At 40.6% G+C, this 10,994-nt stretch overlaps 1 protein-coding gene across 3 annotated transcripts in view; it reads left to right on the top strand.

The window, feature by feature from the left end:
- The window catches only part of LOC132401544 (dihydropyrimidine dehydrogenase [NADP(+)]-like), an 889,454-nt gene that overhangs the window by 59,943 nt on the left and 818,517 nt on the right, over positions 1-10,994 (top strand). The window lies entirely within an intron of this gene.

Here is a 10,994-nt window from a genome sequence, read left to right as displayed (position 1 = left end):
ACAATGCAGTACCCAAGCCAAAATCTATACATACACCACCAGGAGGTAAAATGACTTTGGTGTCATCCCCAGGTTATTGATACCCTTATAGAAACAGGCGGCTTCCAGACAGATTGAATCTCTGGTTCAATGATTGACCATCAGCATGAAGAAGAAAGAAGAAATCCTTTGACTCCGAGTGGAGTCATTGGGACGCCATCGTGACAACGTTTTTTTTTCTTTTTTTTTTAGCAGGCTTTCTTATTTTTACAAGGCTGAGTTGCTAGCTTGACACTCAACCCAGCACGGATGGAAAGCGTGCAAGGGGGCCGGCTGGATTTGAACTTGGGAGCCTTCTCTCGACAGCTGTCTACACTCTTCCCCTAATTGAGAAAAAAATGTTTTTTTTGTTGTTGGATGAATTTGATGATTACTCCCTTAAATGTTAATAGTTCTGCAACTTATCTGTGTATGGGAAAGGCGAAAACCTTTAAAATAAGGAGCGAGGGCTATATTGTGTGTTCATGTATATTTTGACTCTTTTGGGTTGTTTTCAAGATCCCCTGTGTGTTACTTGCTGAACATGATGAGAGAGCATATTCTGGGTAGATGACTTGCAGGTGAAATAAACACCAGCACCTTAGTTCCACACTTCTCCACCTCCTGTGTGTTACTTACGGCCTCCTGGCTTTTCAGTAGCACAAACATGACGGTCATGCCAGATGTAAATATTGTCACCCCATTTATTTCATAAGAATGCAGACTTGGATTGAAAAAGTGAGTGTAGATAATGAGTTTATTTCATTGTCTTTGATTTTGGCATTTTAGTTTTATCACTTACGCTTACTTCTAAATAAATAGTATTTTAATCTTTTAAATTGTTTATCTATTTTGAATGCTTTTGCATGTCTTGGATTATCTTAGGTTTTAAGAATATTTAAAAATGCCAGTGCAAGGGCAATAACCCATTGGGACTGAGGAGGAGCTGAGTGCGAGGAATGAGCCGGATTGAGCACAGTCGGGCTAGCAGGTTTGTAGAACCGCGGACTTGCCTTTCAATGTTGACTTTCAGGTTGGATAGAAAATCACCTCAGTGTCGCTCAGAGTCTGTGATTCCAAGTGTCATCCACTCTGGTTTGACCACACTGATGCAGCTCAACTATTGTCTTTCCATTTATCATAAAGTGCAGCTTTGGTGTGATTAGCAGCACATTCACCCCAGCATCAGAAAGGGTGCAAGTTCAAACATAGGTCACTTGAGAAAGTTGAATAAAAAAATTGAAGGCTGTCACTCCACTTCTGTTATCAGTCCACTTCTAAGGCAGTTTAACATCGCCAAGTGCTGTCATGCAGGAATTACTGCGTTCCCCATATTGGATGATAATCAAGAGCAAAAGCTCAACATGTGAATACTACTATGATACATTGAAGCCGAACTTCATTGGCTGTATTATGACATAGAACATTGCAAGACCATAAAAAGACATTGTTTCAGTGTACTCCTTTCTCTATTTCATTCTCTTAGCATGCTGTTTGTGTGGTTTATTTAATGTGAAACTTTTTTAATTAGTCAAGGAATGGGGCACCCAAATATAAACTGGTAGATGTAGGGATCTAAAGAACAGGTTGGATCATTTTCTATAGGTGTCCTCTGGCTTACTGTTGGAATTTGTTGCTTGTTTTGAGAATGGTGAATATTGATCAGAACTTGTATCTTAAAATCCACTTTGCAGTCATGGTAATTGGTTATGTTTAATGGATAATGCCTTTAAATGGCTGGCTGCTGTTTGGACAAACAAGAGGTGGAATAACACTAGAATTGCCATGGCCATTCTCCCACTGGCCACCAGTGGATCGAGATGAATTTCGGAGTGCAGTCCAATATGCTTATTAAAAGTGCTGGTAGACAATCTCATCAGCTTTTACAGTAATGCAACAACAAATGATCCGATGAACGGAGGCGACTGTGTGAACAACTACATTCTGAAAGTGTGATGGACTGGACAGAAAGGCTACTTGCAGCTCTCCACTTAAAATTTGAGAGATAGAAATTTTGATGCAACAAAGAATGGACATGTAAATTCAGAAGGAAGACATTGATGGAAAAGGCATAACAACAAAAGACAGATACTAACATATTAATTCCTTAGTGTATCCAGGTTCATAAAACTATAAAAATAAACAATGGAATTTGAGGTTTATAAATTGAGGCATAGAACAGAGAGATAAAAAATATTTGGTGTATTTTTAGGGACTGCAATACCTAGCATTTGTAACTGACTTGAACATGGGAAAATAGCCCCAGGTGCTTCTCAGGGATGTGTTCAGAAACAAACAAAAAAATAGCTGAGATGTTGGGTAGACATCTGGCTGTCAAAAAATATATGTCATTAGTTAATATTTATGGCTAAAGTTTTTCAGCTTTGGATCCTTCAATTCAAAAATCTTTTTCCTTTCCCATTAAGCTGTTGAAAGTGGATGTAGATAACAGTGCAAAAAGAAAATGAACACCTTGGTCCTAAGTGAATGGGTTTCCAAGCATACATCTTCTCAATCAAAGACTGGCATCAGAATGTTAGAAATCAACAGAATTGGTCATCTTTACAGTATTGCTAGAACACTTGGAATGTTGTTCAGAATAATTGCTTCATCATTGAAGAAAGAACAGGAAATTCTGATCTTTGGAGAAGGCCTTCAACGTGAAGACTACCGACTTGTCGTGGCATTGGCTTCTAGCTTTGCTCAACAAGCATCACTGGAACTACAAGTTCAATTTTACACTCCAGTTATTACCACCCACAGTCACGCTGAAGAGCAGCTTGAACATCTGCCTCTACTTCACCCTGTCCCATCAAGCGTGGGAGTATTGTGAAGCCGCAGCACATGTTTAAGGGTGACCTTTGTTGGGTAGAGGAAGTTTAAATTCAGATCTGTTTCAATTTAGCAAATGAATGCCATCTCTGAAATGGCAACTCGCTACATATAAGCCAGGTGGTTTGGCATCATGATGCTGTGTTAACATTTATAGAGCATGGTTGGTCATTTTTTTTTCAACAGAACTCCTCTAATTATTCATTTTACTGAAGCTAATGTAATACTTCAGTCTTAAGAGTAAATTTGGCAAGCACATTTGAACATGAGCAGTGCGTGTCACAGAGTTGTGGGCACTGTGCAAATTAGTGGCTGGAACATTTATTAAAATCTGCTAGTTGGGTGCTTTTTGGTGGTGTGGTGTCACAAAATATATGTGTTCATTTTTTATTTTAAATAAAAAGTTCATGTTCTAAGACACCATGCCTCAATTAATAACAAAAAATTTAATATGTATATTTTTCCAACAATAATTATGATAGTTTATTGATATCTGGGGAATTATTTTATGATAGTGCTTCTTTAATGCTTGTATCTCTCAACTTGAGTATTTAATTATCTAGTACAGCAATAATGAAGTCAGCGCCATTTTAACTTCCAACATGAATTCCGCTCTGTTGCATTTGTGTTGTAACTCCAGTCCTTGCATTGGTGTCTGAGGACCAGGGTGTTGGACTAGAGTGTTGAAAAGCAAATCTGCATTACCAAAACAAGAGCACAGTTGATCTTGAACTCCCCTGCGTTTCTCTCCACAATAGTTTCCATATCCTTCTATTTCAGTATAAAAGCACATTTTCCTCTTATTTCTCCCCCTGCAGATTCCAAAGGAATTTTAAGAAAAGTGTGCGTCATGCAATTTAGCCTTTGATATGGTGTTGTATGAGATGGTATTGTACCTCTATCCCTTTTGTATGCTTTTACTTGTGGCAAAGCCAGAGAACCTCAAGATTCAGTTGCCACCCTGGCAATTGGTTTTACATGTTTTTACTCATAAGAACAGGAGAATCGATGTATTGTAGTGAAGCTAGAGAACTATGCTCTCTGGGTTGAAACCTACATGGTAGGCATGGCAAAAAGTGAATGCATGAAGCAGATCAGACAGAATCAGTAGAATCAGAATGTGTGGAGTTGTTCTTGAAGGCAAGTTTGAGGGCAGTAGAGGTGGAGAAGCAGGACAGAGGTGAGCCCAGTGGTGCCAGAGCTCATACAGGAGTAAGAATTATTATCAGAATCAGGCTTAATATCATTGACGTATGTCATAAAATATAAACACAAGAGATTTTGTAGCTGCTGGAAATCCAGTGCAATGCACTCACAAAATGCTGGAGGAACACAGCAGGTGAGGCAGCATCTATGGAAATGAATAAATAGTCAACGTTTTTAACCAAGATACTTCTTAAGGATTGGGAAGGAAGGGGGAAGATGCCAGAATAAAATGATGAGGGGGGGCAGGTAATAGGTGAAGACAGGTGTGTGGGAAAGTTAAAGAACTGGAGACGAAGGAAGCTGTTAGGAGAGTGGACCATGGGAGAAAGGGTAGAAGGAGTGACACCATGGGTGGGGAGGGGGGGGTGGGAGGTGATAGATAGGTGAGGAGAAGAGGACAGTGTGGGGAATAGAAGAGGGAAGGGGGGAGGGAAAAATACTTTACCGGAAGGAGAAATCGCATTCCATCAGGTTGGAGGCTACCTGGAAGGAATACGAGATGTTGCTCCTCCACCCTGAGAGTGATCTCATCATGGCAAAAGAGGGGGCCATGAGCAGACATGTTGGAACAGGAATGGGATCAGGAATTTAAATGGTTGGCCAATGGAATATATTCTGCTTTTAGTGGTTGGAATAGTGGTGCTCAACAAAGCGGTCCTCCAATTTACGTCGGGTCTCACCAATATAGAGGAATCCACATCAGGAGCACCGGATACAATAGATGACTCTAGCAGATTTACAGATGAAGTGTTCCCTAACCTGTAAGGAGTATTTGGGGCCCTGAATGGAGCTAAGGAAGGAGACAAATTCTCCCTTGACTGGTCAAGGCGTGAAGGGATACGAGAAGAAGGCAGGAGATTGGGGCTGAAAGGAAGATTGGATCAGCTGTGATGAAAAGGTGGAGCAGACTCGATGGGCCAATTGCTGCAGTTCTGCTCCTTTATCTTGTGGTAAATGGGTAGGGTAACATCTCTGTCGCTTCCAGGGATAAGTGCCAGGAGAACAAATGTGCCAGAGACGAAGGAACTGACAAAATGAATAGCATTTTTACAAGAGACCGAATGGGAAGAGGTATACTGAAGATTGGCATGGGAATCAATAGGTTTATAAAAGATTACAGTGGACTGCATCTCCAGAGATGGAGACAGAGATTGATAAAGGGCAGGGAAGTGTTAGAAATGGACCAAATGAAATTTAAAGATGGGGTGGAGAAGAAGGTAAAGTTGATGAAATTGATGAGCTCAGCATGGGTGCATGAAGCAGTGTCAATACGTAGCACAGGAAAAGTTTAGCTGCATTACAAGGGAAGACTTGGAACATGGACTGTTCAACGTGGCCAACAAAAAGGATGGCATAGCTGAGGCCTATGTGGGTCCCCATGGCTACCTCTTGAGTAAGGAGAAACTGGGAGGAGCCGAAGGAGAAATTGTTGAGGGTGAGGATCAGATCTGCCTTATAGAGAAAGGTGGTGGTGGAGGGGTACTGGTTGGGTCTTTTGTTGAGAAAGAAGTGGAAAGAATTAATGCCTTCTTGATGGGGGTTAGAAGTGTATAGCGACTGGAAATCCATGGTGAAAATGAGGTGGTCAAAGGCAGGAACTTGAAAGTTGCTTGAGGAGATTGAGAGCATGTGAAGTTTCATGGATAGAGTTGAGAAATGGAACTGAGCCAAAGGGGATAGAATGAAGTTGAGGTGTATGGACACGAGTTTAATGGGACAGAAGTGGGCCTACCTGGACAGTCACGTTTGTTGATCTTGGGTAGAAGGTAGAAACGAGTAGTGTGGGGTATGGGAACTATGAGTGTGATGGCAGTGGAGGGGAGTTCCCCAGAGTTAAGCAAGGTAAAAGTCCACACTTTGTGTGTTTAATGGTAAGGTTGGGATTGGTGCGGAGAGAGTGGAGAGCAGTCTGTTCAAAAGGGGTAATATTGGAAAAGGAGTGAGGGATTTTGAAGTTGAGCCGGATGATGTCTGGTTTTTTTTGCTAAGATATGTGACAGGAGGGAGAATAGCGGGAAGGGATGAATGGACATAGACGTGTCATGAAATATTTTGTCTTGCAGTAGCAGTACAGTGAAACACCTAAATAAATACTATAAATTATGATATATACAGTGGATTACAGTCAAATGGGACACATTGGGACTAGTATATTTTGGCCTAGCTTGCTGAAGAAGTGAAGTTGCTTCATTTTCACTCTCCGCTGCAGTGAGTCAAACAGTTCTGATTGATCTTTCTGCTTATTTCTTGCCAATGATTAATGACAAAGAACACTGCTCTTTGAACACAAGCACACTCATCTTCCACAAGTGCATGTGACTGATGCTAGTTAGAAACTGTTTGGCAAAAGTCTCCTGTCCCAATTAAGTGGCATAGTGTTCCAAATGAAGGAAATCCTGGCTATTTTCTGGATTCGATTTTGTTCTTTAAGAGCAGTCCTAAATAAGCAGCTGCCCTGATTAATCAATGGCCCAATTAACCAGAATCCACTATATATAAAAATTATATTAAATTATATTTATATATATAAAAGTAAGTAGTGCAAAAAGAGAACAAAAATAGTGAAGTGGTGTTCATGGGTTGCTTCATTGGATGCCATGGTGGACATCGAAAATTTTAATCCCCATTCCAAGTAGCACAGTGTTTATGGGCACTATAAGTTGAGATGCTTTGCACTAAAGCCTTATCAAAAGCCTTGCTGAAATCCATATACGCTATATTTACAGCTGTACCTTCATCAATGTGTGTAGTCACATCCTCAAAGAATTTAATCAGACTCAAAAGGCATGACCTGCCTTTGACAAAGCCATGCTGACTATTCCTAATATTATGTTATAATATCCAGATGTTCATAAACCCTGCCTCTCAGGATCTTCTCCATTGACTTACCAACCATTAAGTTAGAACTCACTAACTATAATTTTGTGGGCTATCTCTACTCCTTTGCTTGAATAAGGGAACAATATCTGCAACCCTCCAATCCTCCAGAACCTCTTCCATCTCCATTGATGATGCAAAGATCATTGCCAGAGGATCAGCAATCTGCTCCCTCGCCTCCCGCAGTAGCCTGGGGTATATCTCATCTGGGCCAGCTACTTATCCAACTTGATGCTTTCCAAAAGCTCCAGCACATCCCCTTTCTTAATGTCTGTATGCTCAAGCATTTCAGTAAGTCATCGCTACAATCGCCAAGTTTCTTTTCTGTAGTGAATACTGAAGCAAACTGTTCATTAAGTACCTCTGCTATCTCCTCTGGTTTCCTTAATCCTGCTCAACAAGGCCTTCTCATAGCACCTTCTGGCTCTCCTAATTCCATTCTTGAGCTCCCTCCTCTTAGCGTAACAATTTTCTAGATCTCTATCATTACCTTGTTTTTTGAAACTTTCTAAGCTTTTCTTCTTGACTGGATTTTCTACAGCCTTTGTACGCCTTGGTTCCTGTACCCTACCATCCTTTGCCGTTAATTTGTTATATGGTAGTGTTTGGGCAGCTCAGGCAAATAGAGCCGGAATGGCCTGTTACTGTTTGTATCGCAAAATAAATAGCAGCAGAGAAGACCGTCAAAGTTCAAAGTAAGTTCGAAGTTACATTTAATGTCAGAGAGATGTATACATCCTGAAATGCTTTTTCTTCGCAACTATCCACAAAAAACAGAGGAGTGCCTCCAAGGAATGAATGACAGTCAAACGTTAGAACTGCAAAGTCCCCCCCAGATCTCCTCCCTTCTGCACGTATGCGGTAGCAAGCTACGATCCCCCCCTCCCTCCACCAGCAAAAAAAAAAGCATCGGCTCTCACTGCCGAGCTCTTAAGTATATAGCAAAGTCACAGGCTTGCAGTAGCCCAAGACTACTTATTCACCCGGTATTCAACATACCCCAGACACACACTCTCTCTAACAAGGGAGACAGAGGTGTCTCCGTTTCACAGCGAGAGGACAAAGATAACAAATAACTTGCTGGTTTATGATGTTAAAACTCCATTGCGTCGCTTTTTCCAAATTCTGTGCTCAAAGAATCTCAGGTGTCTGGGCACAAGGCTGTAAATCTAACCACTCCCACGATGACACACCAATCTCCTGCCCAGACACCGACCTTCAATCCGCACATCTCCAGAGCCACGAAACCTCGGACCTCCGTAGGCGAGCGAAGCTCTTAGGCCACACCCTTGGTACATTGGAACAACGGCCAGTCGTGAGACCCTGAGAGCTGGTCCCAGTCAGTGTGTAACACCAGGCTCTTCAAAAGAACCCTGAAAGGGAACGATAGAGATATTAAAGATAGAAATAGTGCTGTTTCGGAAGATGCAAACAAAAGAGTCACTGTTCGGTGCCATTGACTCTCTAAGCTCCTCCTCCTATATCCAAGAACATATATTTCACCATCTACAACCCTAAGATTCATTTTCCTGTGGGCATACATCATAAATCCATAATAGAATAATTACTATAATAGAATCAGTGAAAGACTGCACCAACTTGGGAAATGCTTGTAAGAGTATTGTTTGTCTTTCACACATGATGATGCTGGTTAACCTCAAAAAATCTTTAAGCGTAACACAGGCATTTACTATTAGTTTTTTATGGCCATATATACCGAGTCTGCATGGCATTCAGACAAATTATGGCAAACATGGTGATAGGCCACAGACACCCCGTATACATAAATAGAGAAAGCCCTGGATTGGCCTGGAATCTAAGAGTACAGCATATGTTGAAACTGAGATGGAAATGAAAGGAACAGCAACGTAGGAGTGGATAGACAGTTCACGGTGAGCTATTTTGTAGGCAGCAAATTCACAATGAGTGGCACAAACACGTGGCATGCTTCAAAGGGAGATGTGGGTCAAGCATAGGCACATGGGACGAGCTCTGATAGAATTCTTTGTCTGTGTGGATTAGTTGGGTCAAAGAGCCTGGGTCTGTGCTTTTACTCTATGATATTTATTGCACTTAGGATGGTAAGTTTTGACAGGATAGAGAGGAGGATGCATAGTTGCGAAAGGAAACGGAGAAGCTACAGTAACAACAAGTTGTAGGCAAAAGTGGTTTGAACTCAGCCATGAAAGAAGATTACATTTTGGTGTCAGAATGTAAAAACAAAAGATGACAAAGACAAGTTCAAAGAAGAAGCGGGCAATGAGAAAGTAAATGAAGCTTAAAGAGGATATGAACTATGACTCTTGTCATTCAAATTATCCCCTAATGTATGTCTGATCTGTGTTCTTCAGAGAATATCAAATTGAGCCCACTTAGTCCTCAAAAGAAACATCAAGCAAAATTAAGACTCAGAAGTTTCTTTCATAATCTGGGCAATGGCATATTAAGCCTCAGGCTACCAGTGGGTAGTGTCAGTATGCTGCAGTTCTGGCAGACAGGTGTGTGAGTGGAGTATTCTGATGGGGCAGACACTTAGAGACATGCTTCAAAAAGGGAAAGCATTGGATATACCTATATCAAAAGATACTAATGGAAAGAAAAGGAGAAGTGCAATTTCAGAATTGGAAGAGAAGGAAAGTAATGATGCAATGCAGTCTGAAAACGGAGATACGATTATTCAGAATGCCATAATGCAATGAATATCCTTATTAATCTCATGCTATTTTGTAGTCTGGCCAATTACTTCAATGTGAAACACGGTTTTACTGCCTTGAAAAGACGGAAAACATTAGCCCTCTTCTGCTCAGAGATGCCAAACTGATAATCTGTTCCATGAATCAATAGCTCAGTAAAACATTGATACACAAAACAGACAAACAAGTTTAAAGTTTTTGTTTAAAGAAGCTGCATAGAAATTCAATTGCTTCACTCTTTTCAGGGTTTTGTAATTGAAAATTTCCATTGGGAAACACTTCTGGGCCGTTTGATATCATGCCAGAAATTTGTCAAGGCATTTCCTAGAGGAGTTGCCCTTTGTGCCTGATGCAAGTTCGGCCCCTGTATTTGCTCAGGACAATGTTATTTGTTGCTCAGCAACTCCTTCGAAGAATGAACTGCATTATTTTGGGTTGACAAATCTGTGCACATTTTGTGGTATCTTAATGTCCACAGGGAAATTAATTATTTGCTGTTATACCTTATATGATTGTACAGTATCACCAATAATAAAACACAAAAATGTATCTGTGATGGTCTTAAACAATTATTCTTTATTCACAGAACAACAAAGCTTTGCTCATTCCACTTACCCCCAAACTTTAATTGTTTGAATATAGATGCAAGAGATTCTGCAGATGTTGGAAATCATGAGCAACACATGTAAAATACTTCAAGAACTCAACTGGTCAGGCAGGATCTATGGAAGGGAATAAACAGTCAACGTTTCAGACCAAAATGCCTTCATCAGTTTGGATATAGCTCGGAGCATGTTTTTTCAGAATCAAAATCAGGTTTATTATCACCAGCAAGTGACGTGAAATTTTAACTTGGCAGCAGCAGTTCAATGCAGTACATAATCTAGCAGAGAGGAAAAAATAAATAAAATGAAGCAAAACATAATAATAAATTAACATGTAAATTGATTACATATATTGAATAGATTAAAAAAACATGCAGAAACAGAGCTACTGTATATTTTTTTTTAGAAAAGTGAGTTGGTGTCCAAAGCTTCATTGTTCATTTAGGAATGAGGGGAAGAGGTTTTTCCTGAATCGCTGAGTGTGTGCCTTCAGGCTTCTGTACCTCCTCTCTGTTGGGAACAGTGAGAAAAGGGCATGCCCTGATTGTTTCTGTGGCACCATTCCACTAGTTGGCATATCTCGCTTCTGTATGTCCTGTCATCACAACCTGAGATTTGAGGTTCTACCAACAATGATTGTATCGTCAGCAAATTTATAGATGGTATTTGAGCTATGCCTCACCACACAGTAATATGTATATAGAGAGTAGAGCAGTGACACCCCTGAGGTGTGCCATCCTCTCAAAGCATTTCATGACTGTCG

The sequence above is a fragment of the Hypanus sabinus genome, chromosome 11, assembly GCF_030144855.1.
Source record: "Hypanus sabinus isolate sHypSab1 chromosome 11, sHypSab1.hap1, whole genome shotgun sequence".
Classification (NCBI taxonomy): Eukaryota; Metazoa; Chordata; class Chondrichthyes; order Myliobatiformes; family Dasyatidae; genus Hypanus; species Hypanus sabinus.
The sequence above is the reverse complement of the archived record's forward strand: the minus strand, read 5'-3'. Positions and strand labels throughout refer to the sequence as shown.